The sequence below is a fragment of the Microtus pennsylvanicus genome, chromosome 20 (genome assembly GCF_037038515.1).
Source record: "Microtus pennsylvanicus isolate mMicPen1 chromosome 20, mMicPen1.hap1, whole genome shotgun sequence".
Taxonomy (NCBI): domain Eukaryota; kingdom Metazoa; phylum Chordata; class Mammalia; order Rodentia; family Cricetidae; genus Microtus; species Microtus pennsylvanicus.
The window spans coordinates 24,108,723-24,133,218 of record NC_134598.1 but is presented as its reverse complement, the minus strand read 5'-3'; the positions used below and the strand labels follow the sequence as shown (position 1 = coordinate 24,133,218).

At 35.5% G+C, this 24,496-nt stretch overlaps 1 protein-coding gene across 5 annotated transcripts in view; it reads left to right on the top strand.

Moving 5' to 3' along the window:
• Nucleotides 1-24,496, top strand: part of Mgat4c (MGAT4 family member C) — a 481,385-nt gene that overhangs the window by 136,066 nt on the left and 320,823 nt on the right. Inside the window, exon 1 of one of the 5 annotated variants that reach the window (XM_075954477.1) lies at nt 23,970-24,176. The exons of the other annotated variants lie outside the window; for them this stretch is intronic. The gene's annotated coding sequence lies outside the window, so the exon portion shown is untranslated. Of the gene's footprint in view, nt 1-23,969; nt 24,177-24,496 lie in introns of those variants that run through there. 5 annotated transcript variants of the gene reach the window in all.

Genomic DNA, 24,496 nt, shown 5'->3' with positions numbered 1-24,496 from the left:
CCGCCCTAATGACATCTATCTGGTTCCCTTATTCTTTCCTTACCTACCTTGGTTTTATGGATTGTGGCTTGTTTATTATTAACTTAAACAGCTACTAGTCACATATAACCAAACTCAGAAGATCACTATTTTCTTTTCTTTTATCATGGAATGAAATTTCCTAATGATGTACCATGTAAACTAGATCAGTGCCTGGTGTTAGTACATATTTTTATTTTACTTTATGAGTACAAAGGAGAGTTTAAGAATTTATGAAATGACTCAGTATGTAATGGCAATTACCAGGAAGTCTGGGGACCTGGGTTAATTCCTGGTGGTATCAGGAGGAATCCAATTGTGGCATGCTTTCCTCTGACATCCACATGTGTAGTATAGCAGACATGCTTGCCATTGTACAATTATTTAATAAATAAAGCTAAAGATAAATATTTTAGCTAATATTTCTTCTTATTTTTTTCATAGTACAAACTTATATTCCATGGGTGGTAGTCACATTAATTTAGAAAGTTTTATTTTTAAAAAAGCTAATTTATGAAACTGTAGCTCAGTGCTAGTGCTGACCTAGCATGCACAAGGTCATATACTTGACCCTTAGAACTGAAAATAATAACAACGAAATGAAGAGCTCTATGGCATTTTCCCACGGATAGCAGAATGTTTACGAATTTCTCTTTTCTTCAAGTCTTGCTTTTTACAGCTTCATCATCTTAAAAACTCAACATATTTTAGTTGAAGCATATCATATGCTTACTAAAGTATAGAAGATAAATGTCATCATCTAACAGAAGCATGAAAGCATTGGATAGGCTATCGAAACATGTTTAAATCTGCTAAATATCCAAACACTGATGCTTATGTTTTAATGTGAGAAATAGCCAAAATCTATGGTGTACACCGGGTCCCATTTATTTACAGGGAAATTTGCAAAGACACCCTGTGTTAGAGCAGTCTCCAAGAATGCAGATGGCTGTGCCAAAACATTTGTTTTCTCTATGGTAATGTGGCCTTTTTCTAGCTAGCAATCCTAGGCGTTGTTTGCTTTGATCAAGTAACACTGAATCACTGAATCCCAATGAGGACAATGACTCTTAAAGATACATCTTGTTAAGGTGAACATTCAGAGGTAACAGGAACAGCTGTGTTTTCTGAGTGAGCTAACAGGGACTCGCGCTATGAAACTCTCAATCAGCAGAGCAAGATGTTCATTGTCTTCCAGCCCATGAGAGGGAACCGCACAAGCCAAATGATGTCCCAAATGTCTGCTGCTTTGTGTTGTTCATTTAGATTTACAAAGGAATGGCAAACTAGAATGGAAATCTGTCTTTTTTTTCATTATTTTACAAAATATACATGTGGTAGAGCATTTAAATGATACAAAACAAAATCACAAACTTTTAAGAGTAGAAGTGTTCTGATCTTGTTAAAATTCTAATAATTTAGAGATACATGCATTTAGATATATGTGTGTATTCATATTTCACTGATACCAGAATATAGTAGCAGGACCCATCCTTCTTATAGCCCATAATTCTGATGTCAGGATACCCTGTCTACCCCAAGAACTTCAAAATGTAGTGTGATTAAGTGGATGTAGCTTCTCCAAATTTTTCTATTGTTTGCTGGAGACAGAGTGCTGTAGGTTTTCATTTATAGAGAAGTTTCTGCAGTTAGCTAACATATGCAGGAGTTTTAACATCTTTTATTTTCCTGGATGGATATTTTTAATGAAACATCTATATTACTTTCAACGTAATAAGTGCCAGGCAGCAAAACACTGATAGAATGAGATTACAAACAGAAACTTGAGTCAACTAAAGAAGCAGGCCTCTCAAAATAGCCCAATGACTAGAAACATTTTAATTACTCACCAGATGTATACTATTTACTTTACAATGTGAATATATTTGAACATCACCTAGCAAAGCTATTAGAAGACATTGTTTTAATGACATGTTTGTAGATTAAGCAGGGTGAGGTATTAGCTTTGTTAATGAAATAGTGAAATCGTCCTTTTAGAAAAATCACTATAGAAATACTACTTAGGTCCATTTAGAGAATGTTAAAGAAAATGACTTTCCTTGATATCTTACACGATTGCTATGGTAAAAATGTATAAATAATTACATAAGGTTAGTACCGTATTTATAAGAAAAGACACTTCCGGTGTATAATTAGGGAGAAAAATGGCTGTCCTTGTGAAATCTTGAAAAATATGTCTTCCCTATGTTTTAGAGAACTATGAATCATTTTTAATTCATGACATATATCATTTGTTTATGCTTTGTCATGAATGCGAGGAAGATTATAGTTTGATTTATTTAAAGGGATATTTATTTCTGTGAATACCTGTATTCATACCTGAAGTTGTTGTATACCTTTTACTTCCTAATGAAACAAATAATCATATATTGAAGATATCATAAACCTAAATAATATATATGTTAATTTTCTGACCAAGGAAAGGATAAAAGACATTTTAAGGCCCTTATATACAAATAATTAAGAAATATTAAGGTAAATAATTTCACAGTAACATCTACACAATTGTCATAAGACTTTCATAGGGGCAATTGTTATCTATATTGTGTATCAATTAACAACATTGAGATTCTCTGGGAATTAATAATATTTACATTATTTATCATTGAAAAGTACAATATAGTATACTTAGTTATGAAAATATATTTTCTGTCAACAAAAATCTTCAATATTTTACAAATAAGAAATCTTTTATTTTTAAATCATTGTTTCTATATCCTGTAATGAATACTATAGGTGTAGGGTTTGCCATAACTTTAAATTTCTAAAATGTTTAAAAATCAAGAATGTGCTTATTTCAAATAAAAGGCATTAATCATAATAACAGTTTTGGCTTGAAAACATACTCAATTCAGTTATGGCATCTTTAGTAGACAAAGATGAAGATGAAGTTTATGTGAAAATTTATAAACTGATATTTTGTATTAAAAACCTTTGCATAATCAATATAGTTTTGAAGGATTATTTCAATCTGGGTAGCCAGAAAATGAATGTGCACTCTCCATTTACAATAGAATAAACATATATTACAATTGGAGTTTATTAAGTCGGCTTATACTGTACCTGTATTGTATGTAGGCTACGTCATCTGACAATGTTAAGGAGGAATCTACATCCCAGAGAAAAATAGAATACAGTAGCCTTTCTGTTCAGTCCCCAGAGCTGGTTTGATGATTCACCAACCCTGTTCTGGCAATAGAGATCTGGTGAGGGAAGATTTCTGGAGACCCATGAGATTTTAGTCCAAGTTGAAAGGCTTTAGAATCTGGTTTCCCATGTTTGAAAGGATTACAGCACCAGAAACAACAAGGGAATTTCAATTTTCATCAGAGTGACAAGACAGGAAGACAAGCAACAAAAACAGACCCTTGCTTTGACTTAAGACATCTTTCTATTAGGGTTACGGCTGGTTGTTGAGTATTGGGATGAGTATTCCTCCTTCACTCAATCCTTATACAAATAAAAAATAAAACAACTTCACAGAGCACCCAGAAAACAAATATATTACAACAATTGTCATCACACTGTTTGTTATTGTTAGATGGATGCGTTCCTATTACTAAGACGTCATCATTAGCCAAGTATGATGCCTTATGAATTTATTTTAAAGATGATTTGTCTTACAAGGATCGTGATGAGATTTAATCCTTGGTACCAAAGACCATTATAGGCAGATATCAGCAAGTAAAATGAAGAGAAATGGAACAACCGGGACCCCAGCACTGCACTAAATAAGAAGTTATTTTTAAATGATCACCAGTTTGCTATTATATTCATAGAATTTTGAGAAACACAGACCAAGAAGGTAGTAACCATGGGGAAAGAATCTGAATGAGTGATGACCACATTATATCAAGTACCTGGGGCCATCTGTATGGAGTAAACTCCTGAAAAGCAGCTGAAGAAGGGACATGCTTTTTCTTGTTGGCAGGTTTTCCCCAGGATTTACTTGATATGAAGACATTCTTTTGCATCAGGTTTTATGATCTCTGAGTATTAAGAGTCAAGAATAAAGAATCACACACCTGGCTTGACAGAGTGAAAATCTCTAGAAAGCCACTCCCAGGGAAATGGATGGGTATTATAAAATAAAACTTGTAAGCACTTAAATCCAACAATGTTAAGCCAGACAGCAAATAAAGTGACATTCATGTTTTAAAGTCTGCAGACACCTGTACTGTCGACACTGTAAATTTGGTTGTGAGTCTTAGTCATTTGAATAGAGACAGACATTATGTCTATTAGACTCAGATTAAAGAGCTGAAAAATCCCATCCTTAGTAATAGAGCCAACATTTTGATATTCCTTGAACCTCCATTTGCTGGACCAATCATGTGTTCCATCACTGCTTCCTATGCTGCCATTGGTTCATCATGCTGTGACTAACTATGATGAAGTCCAATGTGTAGGTGGAGACTTCTTTGTGTACACAGTCCCTATGCTGACAAAATCCTAATGTGTGAACTGCTGCTGGATTCACAGGTTTTCTGCCTGTTGTGCTGTTTGCTTTTCCTGAATAGGTCTCATGATAAAAGAAGCAAATCAGGCACACCGGAAACTGATGCTTCGTTTATTCACAGATCCTCAGCAGATAAAGTGGTGATGACATTGTGTGAGAAGCTTACCTTTGACCCTATCTCTAGCACCAGCGTTATGATTCTGAAGTGATGTCTTGTTGCGAATGGGCACACCAAGAAGACACCTGAAGTGCTTACCAACAGCACCTAAGTAGCAACGATGGAACATTTCTTCCAACTGTAGCACATTTTATATTCATTCATAAGGAAAAGCCATGTATTCAATCAAAGAAATATATCTCATTCTACTTAAAAGAAGAAAAATCATTTTAAAATGTGTGCCAATCAGAGTGGAGTGGAACTGGAAATCAGTAACAGAAAGTAATTTGGGAAGCCATGAAAATACTCTAGTATGCAGATAGTCTAGAGTACAAAGAACATATCACAGGGCTGTTATAAAATACTTTCATATGAATTAAAGTGAGACTTGCATCCTAAGTTAGATGAGGTTTATAAGAGGACCGTCTTCCAAAGGTCCTGAATTCAGTTACCAGCAACCACATATAAAAGCAATTAATTCATCAAGCAAAAGGCACAGCTTCAAATGTGTTTATGAAGAAAAAAGAATGTGGCACATCATCAAACAAAGTCTCAACTCAGGGAACTTGAAAAACAACAAATTTTTGATAAAACTAGAAAATGAAGGGAAACACAAGAATTAAAGTTAAAGGCATAGAGAAAATAAAAAAATACTGAAAAATTACTGAAAGATGATGATGATTAAGATGAGACATAAAAAATTACCAAATTTTAGCTAAATTGATCCAAATATAAATCAATAAAAGAAAACAAACCAAAAACAAGGAAAAGGTTGAATGAAACTTCGACAACTATTGAAAGTGAGGCCAATTGCTGGATTTGTTGAATTTAATATTTGTTATCTTTATGCATGTGTTCATGTATGTCATATATTTGTGTCATGTATTTGGTTGCCTTGGAGTTCAGAAGCATATCCCAGATCCCCAAGAACTTCTATTACAGGTGCTTGTGAAAAGTCAGATGTGGGCGGCAACTGAACTCAGGTGCTCTGGAAGAGCAAAATGCGCTCTTAAACAGAACCATGTCCCCAGCCCTCGCTTGCTAAATTTGAAAGAATGAAATTGTAACAATAAAATACTGTGAAAGCATGTATTTTAAGTTAGAAGACTTAGATTGGACAGACAACAAGTTCTTAGAGAAATAAGTACAAAAAAGAGAGGAAATTCTTAAACACAGCTGTTGATAATGAAAAGCAGAAAAAGCTGTCAAAGTCAATGACATTTGCAAGTGCTACTTGATTGAGACATGATATAATTTTTAAAAAGTTTTAAAGAAATTGGGGAGACGGGGAGAGAAAAGTGAGAAGGGGAGGATGGGGGGAACTTGGGGAAACAGATGATTGGGATAAAGGAAGGTTGGATAGGGGAGCAGGGAAGCACATATCTTAATTAAGGGAGCCATCTTAGGGTTGGCAAGAGACTTGGACCTAGAGGGGCTCTCAGGTGCCCAAGGCAATGTCCCCAGTTAGTTCCTTGGGCAGCTGAGGATAGGGAACCTGAAATGACCCTATGCTATAGCCATACTGATGAATATCTTGCATATCACCATAGAACCTTCATCTGGCGATGGATGGAGTTAGAGACAGAGACCCACACTGGAGCACCAGACTGAGCTCCCAAGGTCCCAATGAGGAGCAGAGGAGGGAGAACATGAGCAAGGAAGTCAGGACCACGAGGGGTGCACCCACCCACTGAGACAGTGGTGCTGATCTATTGGGAGCTCACCAAGGCCAGCTGGACTGTGACTGAAAAAGCATGGGATAAAACCGGACTCTCTGAACATGGCGGACAATGAGGGCTGATGAGAAGCCAAGGACAATGGCACTGGGTTTTGATTCTACTTCATGTTCTGGCTTTGTGGGAGCCTATCCAGTTTGGATGTTCACCTTCCTAGACCAGGATGGAGGGGGGAGGACTTTGGACTTTCCACAGGGCAGGGAACCCTGACTGCTCTTTGGACTGGAGAGGGAGGGGGAGAGGAGTGGGGGGAGGGGGAGAAGGACAGGAGGAGGGGGAGGGAAATGGGAGGCTGGGAGGAGGCGGAATTTTTTTTTTCAATAAAAAAAGAAATTGGGAGGTTAGGTATGTTGGGGCAGTTCTGAAAACATTATGTAGTTCAATAGACAAAAAAAAAGAGCATTCTAGTAATACCACCTCTGTCTAGATCTGGAGGTAACTGTCTCTGTGTTCAGATGTAATAGTAACTCTTTTTTACCAAGCTCCCAGTTCTAGCTATGCTATCCATGTTTACGAACATAATTTGAAACTTGAAGAAAGTATATTCTAAAAAAAAATGACTTTAGAATGCCTTTTGAGTAAATTTTTAATGTAAGTTTTAATATTTCTATTTCCATAGTTAAATGTGACTTCTAGAAGTTTGCTATGGTTTAGATGCAGAATGTTACCCTTATGCCTGTAAGTTAAATGTTTGTTTTTCACCCTGTTAAAGAGAGGCTCTTAGGCTTTGAGAGGTTAAGTCTATTTACTATTGGAAATGTTACAAGTTTGGCCCTAGTCAGTAGGTGCCTTTAAGAGGTAAGGGCTAGCAATCTCAGTACCAAGAAGGAAAAGTAGACATGAAGTTTATCTATAACCAGGGACATAAATATTATAAATCATTATATTGTTATAGATTGTTGTGAATTGTTTTCAAAGGAACTTTGGAAAAATACACTATTTAGGGTAACGATTTAGGTAATATTTCACTAACTTTGTGAAATTATTATTTTATGTATGCATACAGGTATCTCATGTAATTTGACACCTTGTTGATTTTTTAAAATTTTTAATTCCTTTGCTTTTATCATCCATCTGTAGAGCAGGAGGGAATTTTTCTGCAAGTACCACTGAATCCAATTTAGGTTAAACTTTAGAGAATTAAATATGCCAGTCTGGTCCCCCATTTTTTTACATTGCTTTTGTTGTCATTTGGGGGGAAAGCAGGTATGGCCTTCTGTACCACTGCTAACTATTCAACATGATTTTTGTAAATGTTTTTGTGAATATGGAATATACACGTGTGAGTGGGGGGAGGAGAAAAAAATATTACCAGGATAGTTTTTTGTTTGTTTGGTTGGTTTTTTTTTTAAGCATTGGAATTAAATCAGTTGCCATAGGCTCACTTTTTCCAATAAGCTGTTTCCCTCATAACATTTTTCTTACAAATAAGAGATGAATGAAATGAAGCCATCTGTAGTCAACAGAAACCAGTTAAATATTAGACGCTTGCTGAAAGTCATTGCTCCAGGGTTGGAGCAAAAAGACAGGAGCTTTGGAAAAGACAGCATAGCTATGGGAAGTAAGTCTCTTGCCTTGTGAGAGTATCTATCAGGGGGAATTACTGAAGTTTCCTGACCCCTTATGTCATCCTCAGCAAATGGTTGTGATTAGTGTAAATCCACAGGGCTTACACAGTGATTACAGCTAGAGATCATTCAGAGGGTGTGTTACTGATGTAATATGCATTTCGTCTTCTTTGAATTGATTGAACCTGCACATCTTTATTTTCTTTATTAGAACAGAACACGGAAAGGTCCTTAGACTACGATTAACAAATATTCAATGTAGCCATTTCCATACAGAAATTCCATGGGCTAATTATGACTTTTTAAATGTTTTATAATAGGAATCTGAAGATGCAGAAGTCTAGTCAATTTATTTTTATTTTCTGACTTTGGACTTTGGTTTATGCTTTGGAACAATATAACTTCCAAGTAGCAATGGTTTAAACATACAGATTATTTGAATATGGTACACTAATCTGTTTCAGGTTTTAGAAACAAGTAAAAACTAGTGATACCATATATTATGAACTGAGCAAGGCTTCCAGGTGTCCACAAGACAAGGATTGTTTACTCCTCCTACAACCTACTGAAACATAAATTGAGAGAAATAATCAGGCACCAGACATTTTCCTCCTACAACTGATATACTACTCTTAGGCTAAACCTCACATATCATATTTTATTAATGTGTCTTTTGAAATTTTGGGGCCTCAATTAAATATGTGATTCTTATTCTATTGGTTGTGACCCCAAAGGTACCATGTCAAATATCCTCCATATCAAATATTTACATTGTGATTCATCATGATAGCAAAATTACAATTGTGAAACAGCAATGAAATAATTTTGTATTGGGGGTCACCACAACATGAGGAACTATATCCAAGGGCCACAGCATTAGGAAGATGAATAACTATTAATTTAAACTTAATTCATGGTAGGTTACATTTCATAAAATAATGGATGTGAGAATGTTATAGTACTTTGTTTTATACATAATACATATTTATATGCTTTTATATTTTTACTATAATTCTAACAATGTACAGGAATGCTACTTTGGAGTAATTATACAATTTTCAAAATAAATAGACTAATTAATTATATAGACGTCAAAAGATGTATCCCCATAAAGGAAAACAGCCCTATATCATATCTTCTATAAAGCAAAGGTAATACAGTAACGCTAATATATAAGGGATATATAGGTAAGTATAACTTTCCTGAGATCATTCTATTAATTAGGTTAATAAAAGAAAGAAAATGAACTAGCAGAGACTGAAAGGAAACATGATTGGCCTCTGCTCAACTGTCATATTTCTGAAACAAAATTGTTACTCACAAAGACATACATATAAATCAGCAGATAGGGAGTTATCATCTCTGTTTACAACACAAGTTATACTTGCTAAAACATGAAGAAAAGTGTTATGAGAAAAAGATGCAGATAATATTACCAAGAAATTAACTGAACAGAAAGTGAATAGGCCCAAGAAGGAAAACAGGCTTCACTACACATGGAAGGTTTGAAGACTGAAAGGAACAGTGAGATATTCTAAGTTACCGGCTAGCAGAAATCTGAAAGATTAATTATTCAGTGAAACTGGACTCCATTCCAGACTTGGCAGAACTTGTCTAACAGCATTTTAAGCATCAAAGTACACATGTCCATCGAACCAGCAAGCACATTCTGGGCCAAGATCCAATACATATTTAAGTGTCATCAGGCAGAGATAATGTGTTAAGTGAATTTTTATCGTACTATATTAGGAGTAAAAAACATAGAAAAAGGAAGATGAACATCCATCAATAGTAAGTTACTTTAAGGCATGAATCTGGGATACTATATTTAATACTAAGTTTGAGAAATCACATTATAAATCAAGAAAACAAAGGGACAGGATGGTACATTGAGGTATTGATGTGGGAGTGTCATATATCAATCTGTTGATTTCATTGGTTAAGCAATAAAGAAACTGCTTGGCCCTGTGGGTGGAGTAAACAGAACAAAATGCTGGGAGGAAGAGGAAGTGAGGTCAGACTCCACAGCTCTCCTCTCGGGAGCAGACCCCTCAGAGAGACGCCATGTTCCCTGCTCCCGGGAAGATGCACGCGATGAAGCAAGCTGCCAGGTCAGACATGCTGAATCTTTCCCGGTAAGACCGGAGCTACACAGTTTATTAGAGATGAGTTGATCGGGATATCAGAATTAGCCAGTAAGGGCTAAAGCTAATGGGCCAAGCAGTGATTAAAAGAATACAGTGTCCGTGTAATTATTTCGGGGCATAAGCTAGCCGAGCAGGTGGCCGGGGTGCTGGGAACACAGCCCCGCCGCTCTTATTACTACAAGGTATGATTCTTTCAGCCCTATTCTCTAGAATTTTTGTCTTGAAGGGATACTAGATTTCCTCAAAACATTGTTTCTGCATCTGTTGAAAGAATCAAATATTTTTGTCTTTAGTCCATTTATATAATTTATTGTATTTATTGACTTACACAAATTGAACCATCCCTGTATCTATAAGATAAAGGTAACTATTTGTATAACATCACTACCTAATATGTGACCTGAATATTTAGTTGTTTAAACTAAGTATGAGAGGGAACAAACATAAAACATGAAAATTTCCAGGATGCTAATGAGGCAACACTTAGATGGAAATTTTCAGATTAAACACCAATGAAGAAAAATTGCAAATACGGACCCATACCTCAGAACAAATGTATGACAAAGACCTTGTTATCTACTTAAAGTATTTACTCTGTGTGTTTTAAATCCTAAATAAAATATTAGAGACTCTATTTTTTTAATTTTTTGAATAAAGAAAAAGATGAGCATTAAATACAACTACTGAGTAAAAGTGTTATTTATTATATTTGAATAGGAAACAGCGATAAATTTGAATTTTTATGTGCCTGTAATGCTTGAATATTTAAAATTATACTTTGCACGTCACTGAGGGGTACACAAATTTATGTAATGATAGCTCCACATTTTATTCATATTTTGAACTATTTGTGAAATATTTTAGAGCTCGTAGTATAAACAGGATATGTTTGCACAGAACGACTGCGTTAAGCAAGTTAAACTCGCAGTGATACGTTTTATTTATGATTTCGGAGTGGAACAAAGGAACAGTTAAACTTTTTAGTGCTGTCAAAGAACAGGATTAAGCTTTGAAGTGCACAGCATGGAAGCTGGTGTTGGTATTTATTAGCAGATGTGTTGACCCTGATAAATGAGTTCAGCCATTCATTGCCAGATAATGCCCCTGAAATCCAGCGAGAAGAAAAATAAATAGCTCAGACTAAAGAGAGTTTGCCTTTAAAATGGGCTGCTGTTGCCAATGGTTTTCTTTATTACTTTTGTTATTGAGAGGAAAGTCATTGAATATTTCATTTACTCTCTTTTCGATAGATGTTTTGATAGCCTGAGTGCCCCTTTATGGGAAACTCATTTCCTCAAAAAAATATTGTAATGTAAATCTAACCGATTTGAAATCCCTGGGGTTTTTTCTTTGTTCTCTTGTTTGTTTGTATTCTGTGTGCAGTATGTAGTCCTAAAGGCACAATGCTCTTAAAAGCACAAACTTTTGGAGAACTTACAGTAGAATTATTCGGATTCTGGCTTTTTAAATTTATATATAAAGGAAACCACTGTATCTTAAAAATCGTTGTTTTTCTGTCCTGTTTTGTTTTGTAAGCCAGAGGGAATATGTCTTAGCTGTGATGAAACATTATGATCATAGAGCAAGCTGAGGACGAAAGCATGTATTGGCTTACACTTTTTACTTTACTGCTCATCACCGAAGAAAGTCAGGACTGGAACACAAATAGGACAGGAACCTGGATGCAGGAACTGCTGCAGAGGCCATGGAGGGGAGCTACTCACCAGCATACTTTCCTTGGCTTGCTCAAGCTGCTCTCTGAAAGAAACCAAGCCCACAAGGGGCGGGGCCTCCCTCATTGGTCGCTAATTAAGAAACTGTCTCCCAGGTGGATCTCACAAAAGCAATTCCTCATCCTAGGCTCCTTCATCTTATGACTCTAGATTATCACGCAAGTTGATACACAAAACCATCCAGAACACAATACAATGCCATTTTTGTTGGGGAACAGCCTTGACAAAAGTACCTCTTGATAGGATAAAAGCATGGGGATTTAGAAATATAGTAAAGAATATAAAGACATGAATGAAAGTAATAAAACAGAGAATTATATAGGAATAATATTGGGAGGGGATTCCAGTGATACTAAAATTCACCCGAATTTAATTTCCAACTGCTTAAAATACCGCTTAAAAGACAAAAAGCTGCATTAACATGATACAAAGAAATGAACATATCATTTGAAGGTCACAGGCTATATTCTGTTGCTAGAACCAAACAAGTCTTACACCTTCCACCAAAACATTCTGTAGGCAAATCGTTCTCTGAGTGGAATTGAAAGTTATCTCCTTAAGGTGTTGCTAGAGGGCTAGAGGTCATTTGTTTCTTTCCCAACTTCCCAGTAGCTCAGACCCAAAATAACCACACAGAAGCTATATTATTTAAATGTTTTTTTAAATTAATTCTTATAACATTGCACTCAGGGTATCCTGATCATATTTATCTCCCCAACATCCTCACTTACATTTTTCCCTAAAATACATATATATTCTTTGTTTGTATTCTGTGAGTGATTTGTAATCCTAAAGACATAATGATGATGATGATGATAATGATTATTATATAACTGAAATTTTACATACCAATCCCGGTTCTTACTCCTTCCACCCTATGTCCCCCAGCTAATTCTTATTCTCAGAGTGGGTAAAGCTTCCCAATGGGAGTCAAGAAAGTCTAGCACATCACTTTGAGGGAGGAACAAGGATCTCTGCATCTGCTTCCATCAGTTGACTGATGAAGGTTCTATAATGAAAATTAAGGTAGTAATCAATGTGATTACAGGGGAAGGCCAGTTCAGGAACCCTTTTGCACCATTGCTTATGGTCTTGGCTAGGGTTATCCTTGTGGATATCTGGAAATTTCCCAATTGCCAGGTTTCTTGCTAGCTCCATAATAGCTCCCTAGATCATGATATTTCTGTCCCTGTTCTCCTTCACTGTCCTTCCCTGATCTCGACCATTATATTCTCCTCTCCACATCCTTTTCTTCTCTACTTCTCTCTTCTGCCCTCCCTTCTCCCCAGACCCCCCTATCCTTTGTGTATATGCCCAAGAGTAGGATTACCAATTTTATTATGTTGATCCCACCTATCCAAGATCATGGGGAATCTTTCCATTTTGTCATAATTTCTTCAGATTCTTTTTTTCAAATACTTAATTTTCTTGTTGTGCAGGTCTTACATTTTTTTTTTTTGGTTAGAGTTACCTCAATGTATTTTTCTATTTGTGACTCTAATAAAGGGTGATGTAAAGGGTGATGTCTTTCTAGACCCTTTTATCATTTGTACATAGGAGGGAAACCTTTTTTTTTTTGAGTTTATATTATATCCTGCAACATTATTGAAGGGGCATTTCAGCTGTAGGCATGCACACGTAGGGTTTGATGTACAATTTAAACTTTAGTAATGTTTCTTTTATGTATGTAGGTGGCATAGATGGTAAGCATTGAGACTTCATCTTAATGAATTTTTCCTGTGATGAATATAGCTTTATCTGAATTTATTTATAAATGATAATTTATAGCTATTAATGTAAGCAAGTTTGTGCTACTAGCTGTGTTTTTGACAAATGATTTTGAATACAAACATGTATTCATTACTCTTTATTTAGTGTATAAAATACATTACCATGGTCCAATTATGAAGTACTCCGAGACTATAGTAGTAGACTGAAGAGATAGAATTATTAAGCATATTAAGCTAAGATTTTAGAGAGAAAGCATGTATTTATTTAAAATGTTATCAAGTGAAGTCAAAAAGAAATACAGAGGAACATATGAAATTAGGTGTGATTCAGGGAACTGTAGGTGAGATTTGTTATTTAAATGATCATACTCACTAATAAAGTACAAGTTGGTGAAATTAACGTGACAACATCTATATAAAAGCCCTTAAATCAGAAAATAAAAAATGGAAAAAATATAACAACAGGAAAATGGAGAGATTACAGAAGCACGGATGATATGGATGACTGTTGTATGAACAGAAAATTTTGCAGAGACTGGACGTGTGTGTGTGTGTGTGTTTGTATGTTGATTGGGGGAGATATGATCACATATGTTATAGGAAGGATTTCTTTTGCTATTTAGTACACGAATATGTTTGGCCAAGTATAGGTAAACTTTACAACTTATTTTTTTTCAAATTTAACATCTTATTGTTTGTTGCTTTCACAGCATGCATCTCAACCCCACTCATCTTCCCTTCCCTTCCTATCTCTCCTCTAACCTCACAACACTCTTCACCCTCCAGGATAAAAAAGGTAAAATTTCCATAAAAAAGAAAAGTAAAATCTTCTTGTGGAAGCTATAGTGTTACACAATGAGTCAACAGCCCTTTAATCCATATATTGATCGTTGCAAGTGTTCATTGCATTGAGTCATTGGTCTGGTTTGAGGTCTCTGGTTTTTGCTACATCATCCACACTGGGCCCTCACTGGATCTACTCTTGGATATCCTGCTGCTATCCTATGTCATGGAAGGCCTGTAACTTTGAGTCTTACAAATCTAACCATTCACCTGCTGCAGCTAATCATTGAGAACTGGTGGATGATGGGGTGGGCCAACTTAAAACTCTGGTTCTGGGTTGGTCATCCCTCCAGCCTTCTTTCACTTTTGACACCAGGGTGAGCTCTGCTACTTCTCAAACCAGCTCATCTTACATGGTAAGCAGCAAGAGGCAGGGCCAAGCCCCCTGCTCTCATGTCTTCAAGTACTGCTCTCCTTCATCTACCCCACCAGCGCCATCGCTATCATGTTGCCTAATTCAGGTGTAGGAGCCACTCTGTCTAGTGCTGCGGCTGGTGGGAAGCAGGGCCAGGTCTCTCATTCTAATCTCAGGTCAAAAAGAATTCACCCACGAACTTCCTGTCATTTCTAGCCTGGCAGTCTCTGGAGGACCAGCAGAGCAGCGCTTTATTAGATTTATGTAAAAACATTTTAAACCGAGAACTTCAGAGTAAACAAGCTTGTTTTAACATAATGTTATAGACATTATTTTGTTATAAATATATAAACCCTTCAGGAAACAATAGGATAATCAATATATTAAAGAAAAAAATGCATCATTTATGAAAAAGACCAAATAAATAAACTGAATCCTTAGTTATGAAAGCAGTTAATATAATCTTAAATAAGAAACACTTTGTTAATCAACTAAATAACATATTTTGCTAATTGCATTTCTCTGCACTTCATGAACCAAATAAACTGGATTATTAAATCTTAAACAAATTTACTCAAACATTGATTTACGTATATCACAACCCTTAAGCATTAGGCATGCAAAATAGAAAAACGAGGCTGATCTCAAATACTCTAAAAGATTAATTAGAAGACTGAATAGCTGATTTAATTATAAAATTAATTAGGAGATCCATTGTGAGATTACAAAATTTATTCCAATGTTAATATCAAGAGATAACTATTAAGTATGTCTGATATCAGGGGTTCTGCTGAAGATGCTGTTACAGAAGACAAGATGCTTTGTTTTAACGTGGGAGTGAACTTGAGTTTCTTGCTGGGCAATCTGTAGGCAGAACGAAATGTGTTTCTTAACTACATCTTGAATTAAATATTCATAAATAAAGTTTTCTGAGGAAGTAGTCTTGGGAAAACTTGTGTGTCAAAAGTAAATATTCTAAAAAAGAAAGATGATCCCAGGTAAATGACAAAATGGGTCTAGGAAAGAGTCTGGAGAAGATTTTATAGCAGTGACCCATTTGAATGACTTGAAGAAGCACAGAACACTGTTAGTCACTGGGAAAGGAAGTATCGATGTTCTGAAACAGCTGCCGGGGAGCTGGCCAGCTAACTGATGAAATATTTTTTGACAGCTATAAGCTAGAGGTGAGCATTATGTATTAAGTAGAAAACAGATGCAAAATGGTGAACTCTGTGGGTGAGTGAGACATATTATTGATAGGCCAGTGGCTTAGTCTACTATCTGTTCACCTGGAGACACTGCAAGTTTTGGGGATAAACAGGTAGACACACTTGAAAGGAAAGTGGGTACTATTCATAATATTTTACAAAAGAATTCAGAAATAGTTTACTATAATCAAGGTGATATAATTATAGGAAAAATATAAGGCAAAAAAATCTAGTTGAAGAAAATGTTGATACAAAATGGGAGAATTATGTGCCGTATTCAAAAAATAGGGGGATGGGGGTGGGAAATGTGGAAGCCAAAGGAGATAAATGTTATTCCTAAAATTTGAGGGAAGAATTTGCACTTAGAGATTAGCTGACTGTGTAGAGGCTTCTTTACTGCTTTATTTAAGTGAGGTTTGTCTTTGACAATCTCATAAATGTATCCAGCATCCTCCATACCCTCCCTCCTACGCTTATAAAAACTTTCCTTAAAAGTCCCTTTGTGTGTGAAAATACTTCATTTTGTCTTGTTCTGATTTAGTTTAGCAAGTGCTGTACGTGTGAACATAGCTGTAGAGTTATCCACTGTCACGTGCTGGGCTTATTAGTGGGTACATGATTGCAGATAATAAGTCCCTTTTGGCATTATCCATCATAACCTGTAGTTTCCCAAGTAAGGCTATGGACCTGTGATGTTCTCTCACATCCTTGACTTGTTCTCCTAATAAAAATACATATACTATAATATGAACCTCAAACTGTAACGTAATAAAAAGCTAACAATGGAAAAAAAACCTTCAACCTAAATAGTTCCCTCTACATTGACATAAGGAATGAGAAGTAGCCATCCTTTTCTTATGCATATGTAAGTTTAAATAAGTAAAGGTTATGTGCAGTTCAAATGTCACCATAAACTGTCACAAATCGCCAGTGTAGGCTTTGGAAGAGGCTATAATTTTATTGGTAAAAGTAGAAAAAAGTCGAGCGATAAATTCTACTTTGTATGAGTCATTTAAAACAGGATTTATTACCATGAATTTAGGGTGAACCACCCTCTTCAAAGGGCTTCTGAAGATTTAGGTAGAAAACTAAGTGCCTAATATATATTTCATCTCTCTGACCTTAAAGGAAATTAACATTTCTCAGTGGGTGATTTTCTTTGGGTTTTGTTATTCAGATTTAATTAAATCTTTTTGTAGTTACCCATCAAATATCCTTGCTAAGAATGGACTAAAATGAGCTATATATTTATAATAGCACAAATAAACACACACATATTTAAATATTTCAAATTAATTCATAATTACATCAGTTCCCTCTTCTCATTCCCCTCTGAATCTGCTCCCATAGGCCTTGCCTTAAAGGGCTCTGTGCCTGCCTTCATTTCATTAAATTCAGTTTATTCCTATGTATAGCATACTTTGACAAAAATTATCATGTTTCATAGACTTTAAATATGTTTGTAGTCAATTTATTTTTCCTACCAGTTCTAGCTCTGTTATATAATTGAATAAAATAATGGGTAGACAAAATATATTTCAAAAATTGAATCATTTCTATTTTGCAGGAACAAAAATATAACTAGGATTTAAGACTTAAGAGTAAATGAGCTTCCTTGCTAAAATTAAGTGAGCAAAGAGTAAAATATCAAGCGCACAGCATTAGTGTAGCATATGCCTATTATGTATGGATGAAAGTCAGATAATATTTTTAATTAAGTGTATTTAAAGATCTTTGTCTTTTCCTTCTAAATCCAAAGCTATAATGGAATATATATAGAATATGAATAAGTAAATTATAATTTATATAGCGTTTTGATATATGCATCACCTCCAAAAAATGATATTTTGTGGGAAAAAAATGCCAAATCAACTAATCATAGCTATGGAATAGCACCTAGCTCAGCCTTCTATCTTAGAGTCTTTGCACCATACAATAAATCAATGGAATATTAAATGAACAATATTCCTACTGCCAGCCTATAAGTATACCCACGCTACTCTCTGTCCAATTTGTTCATATTTCTTTCCAGTTTGATCTACAAGTAAGGCCACACATTTGCTTTTCTGCCCTTTAATATATTTTATTCTCTCAAAGAGCAACATTTTCTTTTTCCTCACAACTGAATATTAGTGTATATGAAAGAAATAACTTAATTAATAGCCCAAATATTTAATGACTCAAAGCTACCCTCCAAATATGAGTGAGAACATGCGGCATTTGATTATCCAGTTCTGGATTATTACACTAGGAATAACTACTTCAAGCTCTATACATTTACCTGAGAATTTAATTTTTCTTTAAAGATGAATGACAAAATATTGCATTAAAGGATTTCTAAAAAACACGTGCATATGTTCTACACTTCCTTTGGATAGTGGAGAAGACTATTTGGTGGACATCTATGCTGGTTTTAACTCCAAATTGTGGTGAATAAGGCAGAAAGCATCTGCTTGGGAAAATATATCTGCAGCCTGGATGTTCTTTGGGAATATATTCAAAAGCTGGAGCCTTTTGAGGGGTTTACACCAGTTTTAATTCCTGCATACAATAAACACATGTTCTCATTTTTCCCCACAACTACCCAGCACTTGTTATCATTTTTAATTTCTTTTTTAACCATTCTGAGTACTATAAAATGCAATCTCAAAGTATTTCTATTGGTCCTTCTCGATGCAAGGAAATTGAACTTTGTGTGTGTGTGTGTGTGTGTGTGTGTGTGTGTGTGTGTTGTTCAACTATTGGTATTAATTCTTTTTAGAATCTCGGTGTAGATATATATGTTTAAATAGGAGACCATAGAGGTTAAGAAATTGGTAACTACAGGAAGGAGGTGAATTCCCAGGGGGCAAAGAAGAAAGGTGATATGAAGGAAGAATGGGGAACAATTGAACAAGAACTTTAGATAAGAGTCGGGTGAAAAAGCAAAGTAAAGGTGGGAAAATGGTCATGAAGACCTCTGAAATGCCAAATGAGAATTTGCCTATAAGTGTAGAAGTTTCTTAAATATATATGCTTGTATATTTTAAGAGAAAAATTTAAGGGCTCTACTCTATAACATACATAAAATTGTATGCTATAGAATAAAAAAGGCTAGATTCAGGGTCCTGTAAATGATGTCTTTTTAAGTTGTGGGTCACTAATGTCCCATATTAATACACTCCAAAAACATAATAGCCTATTGTCTTTGTCTTGTTTATCTTTCATAACTTTATGGTTAGGCTCCATTGCTGAAGATACCACGTATTTGAGTTGTAGTAGGTAGCTGATATTGACTTTGACATTTCCTCACCACTGGCTAGTTTTCATCATGCTAAAAGGCTCTATAATGATACCAGAAAAAATACATCACCAATCATTAATAGTTGTAATCCTTTCTATCTATGAAAATAACTGTCTTGCCATGATATGCCCATGGGTAAAATAATGGCATGAGAGTTATTAGAGTAACCAGCCATTTTATGATCAGTTAAAGTGTAATCCACAGAACTGAATTCATGCTTGGTACATTTAACTAGGCTAAACTTGAGCACAGAGAAGTTATACACCCTACAGGAGAACCTCACATTGTTAACCCGCTAAATGTCTATAATATTAAACTGACCCCTAAGTTCTTTATGGCCGTAGAGTAATTCATCTCTCAGCAATCAATCATCAGAGAAACTTCTTTTGTAGTAGATAGAAATTAATACAGATGCCTGCAACTGATCAGTGGACAAATGACAAAAAAGTGGGCTTTTTAATTAAAACATTTATATTATACTCTGTAGGCTCGCTGTCATTCTCCATAAAGGGTAAAAGACTGAAGGAGCCAGAGATAGTAGATGTTGGGAGTGAAAAAGTGTTTTCTCAACATGACAGGGTTGTTGTATATCCAAAGGTAGAAAATCTAAGACATTATACACTGCTATGCATAAGATAAATCCAGCCAAACTTGACACATTGATGCAAGAAAGGCTCCTGAGATCTTAAGCTAGCTAACGAGATATAGACAATTAATGAATGCTGAGGGAGAAGAGAAAGTTTTCTTTATGAGAACAACCCTTGACTCAATCAATACCCATGGTCTATTAGAAGATGGCTGTGCATCACCAAGAAGGATCAGCCATTTAAAACAAACAAAAAAAAATTCAAGGAATTAGAGGGAATAAGATGCAGGAGCAGTTAAGGAATAGGAATGAAGAAAAAGGTGTGGGTTTTATCAAAACACTGTGTGTGTGTGTGTGTGTGTGTGTGTGTGTGTGAAATTTTCAAACCATACAAATTTGTTAAAGTATGTGAATATTTCTATGTAAGACATTAAAATAAATGTGTTGAGTTTATTTAATGTCATAAACTCTGCAGAAACTTAATCCTACAGAATACATATAAAATGCCAGGAAAGGATGTATAGTTTATGGTTGCTATTTTTTTAAAATATTAATATCACTTTAGTGTCATGAAAAAATTAAAGATGTCCTTTATGTATGACACTGGAATACAGCGCATCACTAAAAATTAGTGCTTTTTTTTCTGCTCTGATATTGTCGTAATATCCATGGCTTTATTTTAGAGGAACTGTGTGAATGCAGAACATCTGGTTGCAGGAAAATTAAATCATAACATATGCAGTTAGTTATTTGTAGGATAAGTTGTGTGTTATGAATAAAGGTTTGAAAATAAGTAAGGTGTTGACTTATATAAGTAATTCACATGAAACAATTTCTGTTTCATTATTGCCATGTTCCATCTTGCTATCTTTCATAAAGAAATAATTTTGGATCGCTTTTTAAAACCTCTACCTCTGAGTAAATATTTTAATGTATGTTTTAAGAGTTTAACAATAACCGCAAAGGTTGTGTTTGTGGATAACAGAAAAACACTGGCATAAGCCACGAAATTTCTTCCAGGCTACATTTATATTCTTTAAAAGATCCAAAAACAAGAGATGGCAGTAATCAACAAGTCTCTATATGGACTTAAGACACATTGAAAAAGATGCTGACAGTTGTAGTCCTGGAAATGTAGCCAACTCCCCAGGTGTAGTAAAGTCACGGGGATTGTGGGAGACCTATAAACCACCACTTTATTAAGCCAGCATAATCTCTAACTTCATTTTAAATATTTGTTCTCATACATTGACTCAGAAAATGAAATCGTAACCAGAAGCGAACAAGGGGTCTAGTGACCTGGTTCATTGGTAGAGAGATTGACTGTCTGAATGAAAACTTAAGTTTCTTCATCACAGCACACAAAAACACGGCCTGCTGGGTATGAAGTATAAAGCCAGAGATGGATACATAACAATTTCAATGTTACCATGGTATATGTAAGAAAAGAGTAAATAAAGTGAGAAAGGAAGGAAGAGAAAAACAAAAGAAGGAGGGAAGAAAAGAAAGAAGGAAGGTGGAGCAAGGAAAGGAAGTAAAGAACATATAGTTGTGGATATATTTCATTGCTAGAGTGCAGGTTAAAAACAAACACATGAACATACATTTAAAAAACAATGTGACTAGAAACTAAATATGAGTGAAAGCCTGGGATAAAACCGGACTCGCTGAACATAGCGGACAATGAGGACTGCTGAGAACTCAAGAACAATGGCAATGGGGTTTTGATCCTACCGCACTTACTGGCTTTGTAGGAGCCTAGGCAGTTTGGATGCTCACCTTACTAGACCTGGATGGAGGTGGGTGGTCCTTGGGCTCCCCACAGGGCAGAAAACCCTGATTGCTCTTTGGGCTGACGAGGGAGGGGGACTTGAGTGGGGGAGGGGGGGGAAATGGGAGGCGGTGGCGGGGAAGAGTCAGAAATCTTTAATAAATAGATTAAAAAAATAAATATAAAACAATATGATAGTGACAAAGAAAGAGACAAAACAAACAAAAAAAATAAAAAAAAACAGACATATCTGAAATGGAGATGATAGAGATGCCTGAACATCTGTTATAAACGTGTGATTGTGAGTTTTAAGGGAAAAGCAGCACAAACAATAGAGCTTAAATAGATCAAAAAAGATAAAAATAAAATAAAATGCTCTGAGATGTGCATTTCATGAAACACCATCAATATCTATTCTTAGCTAGAAAAATATTATAGTTACGCATGTAAATAAAAATAATTTATAAATGGGTCTGCATCTCCGAAAGAAATTCTACAAATTTCTGACTGTCTCTCCTGTATGTAAATTTGTAGTCTACTGTTCATGGGTAAAATTATGCTTTGGAGATAAGTGGGATTAGAATGACATGAAATCCACAAAGAATCAATGAAAGTTAAAAGAATTATGCTTGGCTGAGTAAAGCAGTAAATGTTGATGCAATTGGGCAAAAAGTTTCCAATTGGAATTTTAAAAAATGATCTGGTTAAGTGGGGGCTTTAGAGGTTTGTAACCAACTTCACCTGACTGCAATCTCAGAGCCCTGGTAGCTCTTAAAGGAGAGAGAGCAGCTGTATGTCCACTGGAGAGGTGTGGGTAAGCTGTTTCCAGTCAGATACATAGTTCCTGTTAAAACAAAGAACAGAATACAATGTTAAATATTTTTTCTAAATCAGATTAGAGATACTTATTCTTTCCAGTAACACACTGCTTTATTTTTGTTCCAGACTAACTTGTTAGTAAAGATTCGAAGGCAAATAGGTACTCGCCAGGTTGTGTTTATTTTTAATAGTGTTCTGTAAAATCGTAATTTAAGAAAATCCAAGGTATTCAAGATTAACACCTACAAAATGTTTCTCAGCGGTATGAATCTAAGTTTTACACAATGAAATAACTTATAAGATATACTATGGGAGCCTAGGCAGTTTGGATGCTCACCTTACTAGACCTGGATGGAGGTGGGTGGTCCTTGGACTTCCCACAGGGCAGGGAACCCTGATTGCTCTTTGGGCTGATGAGGGAGGGGGAGGGAAATGGGAGGTGGTGGCGGGGAAGAGACAGAAATCTTTAATAAATAAATAAATTTAAAAAAAAGAAAAAAGAAAAAAAATAAACTACTATCTCCAGAGATAGAGAGGTGTCGTTTCCAAGGGTTTGCAATTGCATCTCTGCAGGTGTTGGTCAGGAGACAACTGATAAGCTCGGGAAGTTCTCCACTTATCCTAGTGGTTATGTCTAACACTGATCTGTGAAAGTGAAAACCACTGCCATCCTCTGTTGTCTTCCTGATGGCTGCCAGGGTCTATACTGTATCTGAACCCCACCCCTACCCCAAACAAGCAAAATCCAAGTCCAGAAAAGGGCAACGAGATTCAGGTTGGGAGCAGTGGTTTTGGAAATAGTTTTGCACAGGTCTGTATAGCTGAAGGGGAAACAAAAAACTTGCTTTGCAAGAAAATGTGCATAAGCATATTAAAGGTAGAGCTAGAGTTGAGAAACAAACATTACAGACAATATTTGTTTCAGACACAAATTTCAACAGTGCCTTATCATATATGTTAAATTTATTTGATTGATTTTAAGTATGTGCTTGCTCCAGCTAGTCATTTTTGGAAGCATGCATATGATAACTGAGATAAACGATCAGAAATGTTTTTAGGAGGATTATAATTTCTCCCAACATTTGTATTAGTTTTAAATGCCTCAGAGAAGCTATCCTTGATGCTAATAGTAGAAGCCAAGAAAGGAAGGGGGAGAGATCAGGAAAAAGGAGAGAATTAAGAACACTATTTATTCAGAGTCCAATTGTTAAACTGTGACATATGCAAACAATTAAATGAACAAAGCAAATACTACTTTGCTATAATATTTAGTCTTAATTTTACAGATGAAACAACCTCAATAAAAGAAGGTATCAGCAAAGGTAAAGACATATGAACAGATAGAAGTAAGTTACCAAAGAGAGTGTAACTTTCATCAAAGTATATACCTGTTTACATTAGAAATATTGATTTTCAGAAAACCCTGTCATCACCCTTGACACAAAAGTAAGAGGTTGTTTTGCTTCTTAAAGTGCCTACAGAGTCAACAGTGTTGAAATAGAACCATTGACTCAAAAGTTCCATTTTCCTCCTAGGTTTCCTCCAGTCTTTCCCTCTCTGCCATCTCTTTCCAGCCAAGCATCTGGAAAGCTTTCACAGCCAGTTTGGAAACCTTCCATGACATTTCAGCTTCGTTTGTCAGTACACTTTTCAGATAAATGCACCGTACTTCTGTTCATCTACTTACAGCTTGGGAAAACTACCTTTCAAAGTGTTTAAGTGAATATGTTTTTTCACAGCAGGTAAAATTTAATCATAAAACTGTTTTAACAAATGCATGGAGAAGCTGTTTCTGACCTTTATGTCAAAGGCTACTATAATTTGAAGCATGCGAAAATAAACCTTTTACGAATTCATAAATATTAGGGGTGTAGTTTTCTCTTTGCTCTTTAGCATTCAATGGAATCACTTTTTTTTTTCTTAATGTGCGATGGTTCAGCGCTGTTGATAGGCAGTGATGGAGACTGCTTGCTCAGTGTCTGCAGGGACAGCCTGGAAGGAGAGGTAAAAAGCACGAAAAGCATCACGTGTTTCCATAGGAATTTAGGTTGTCCAGATACAT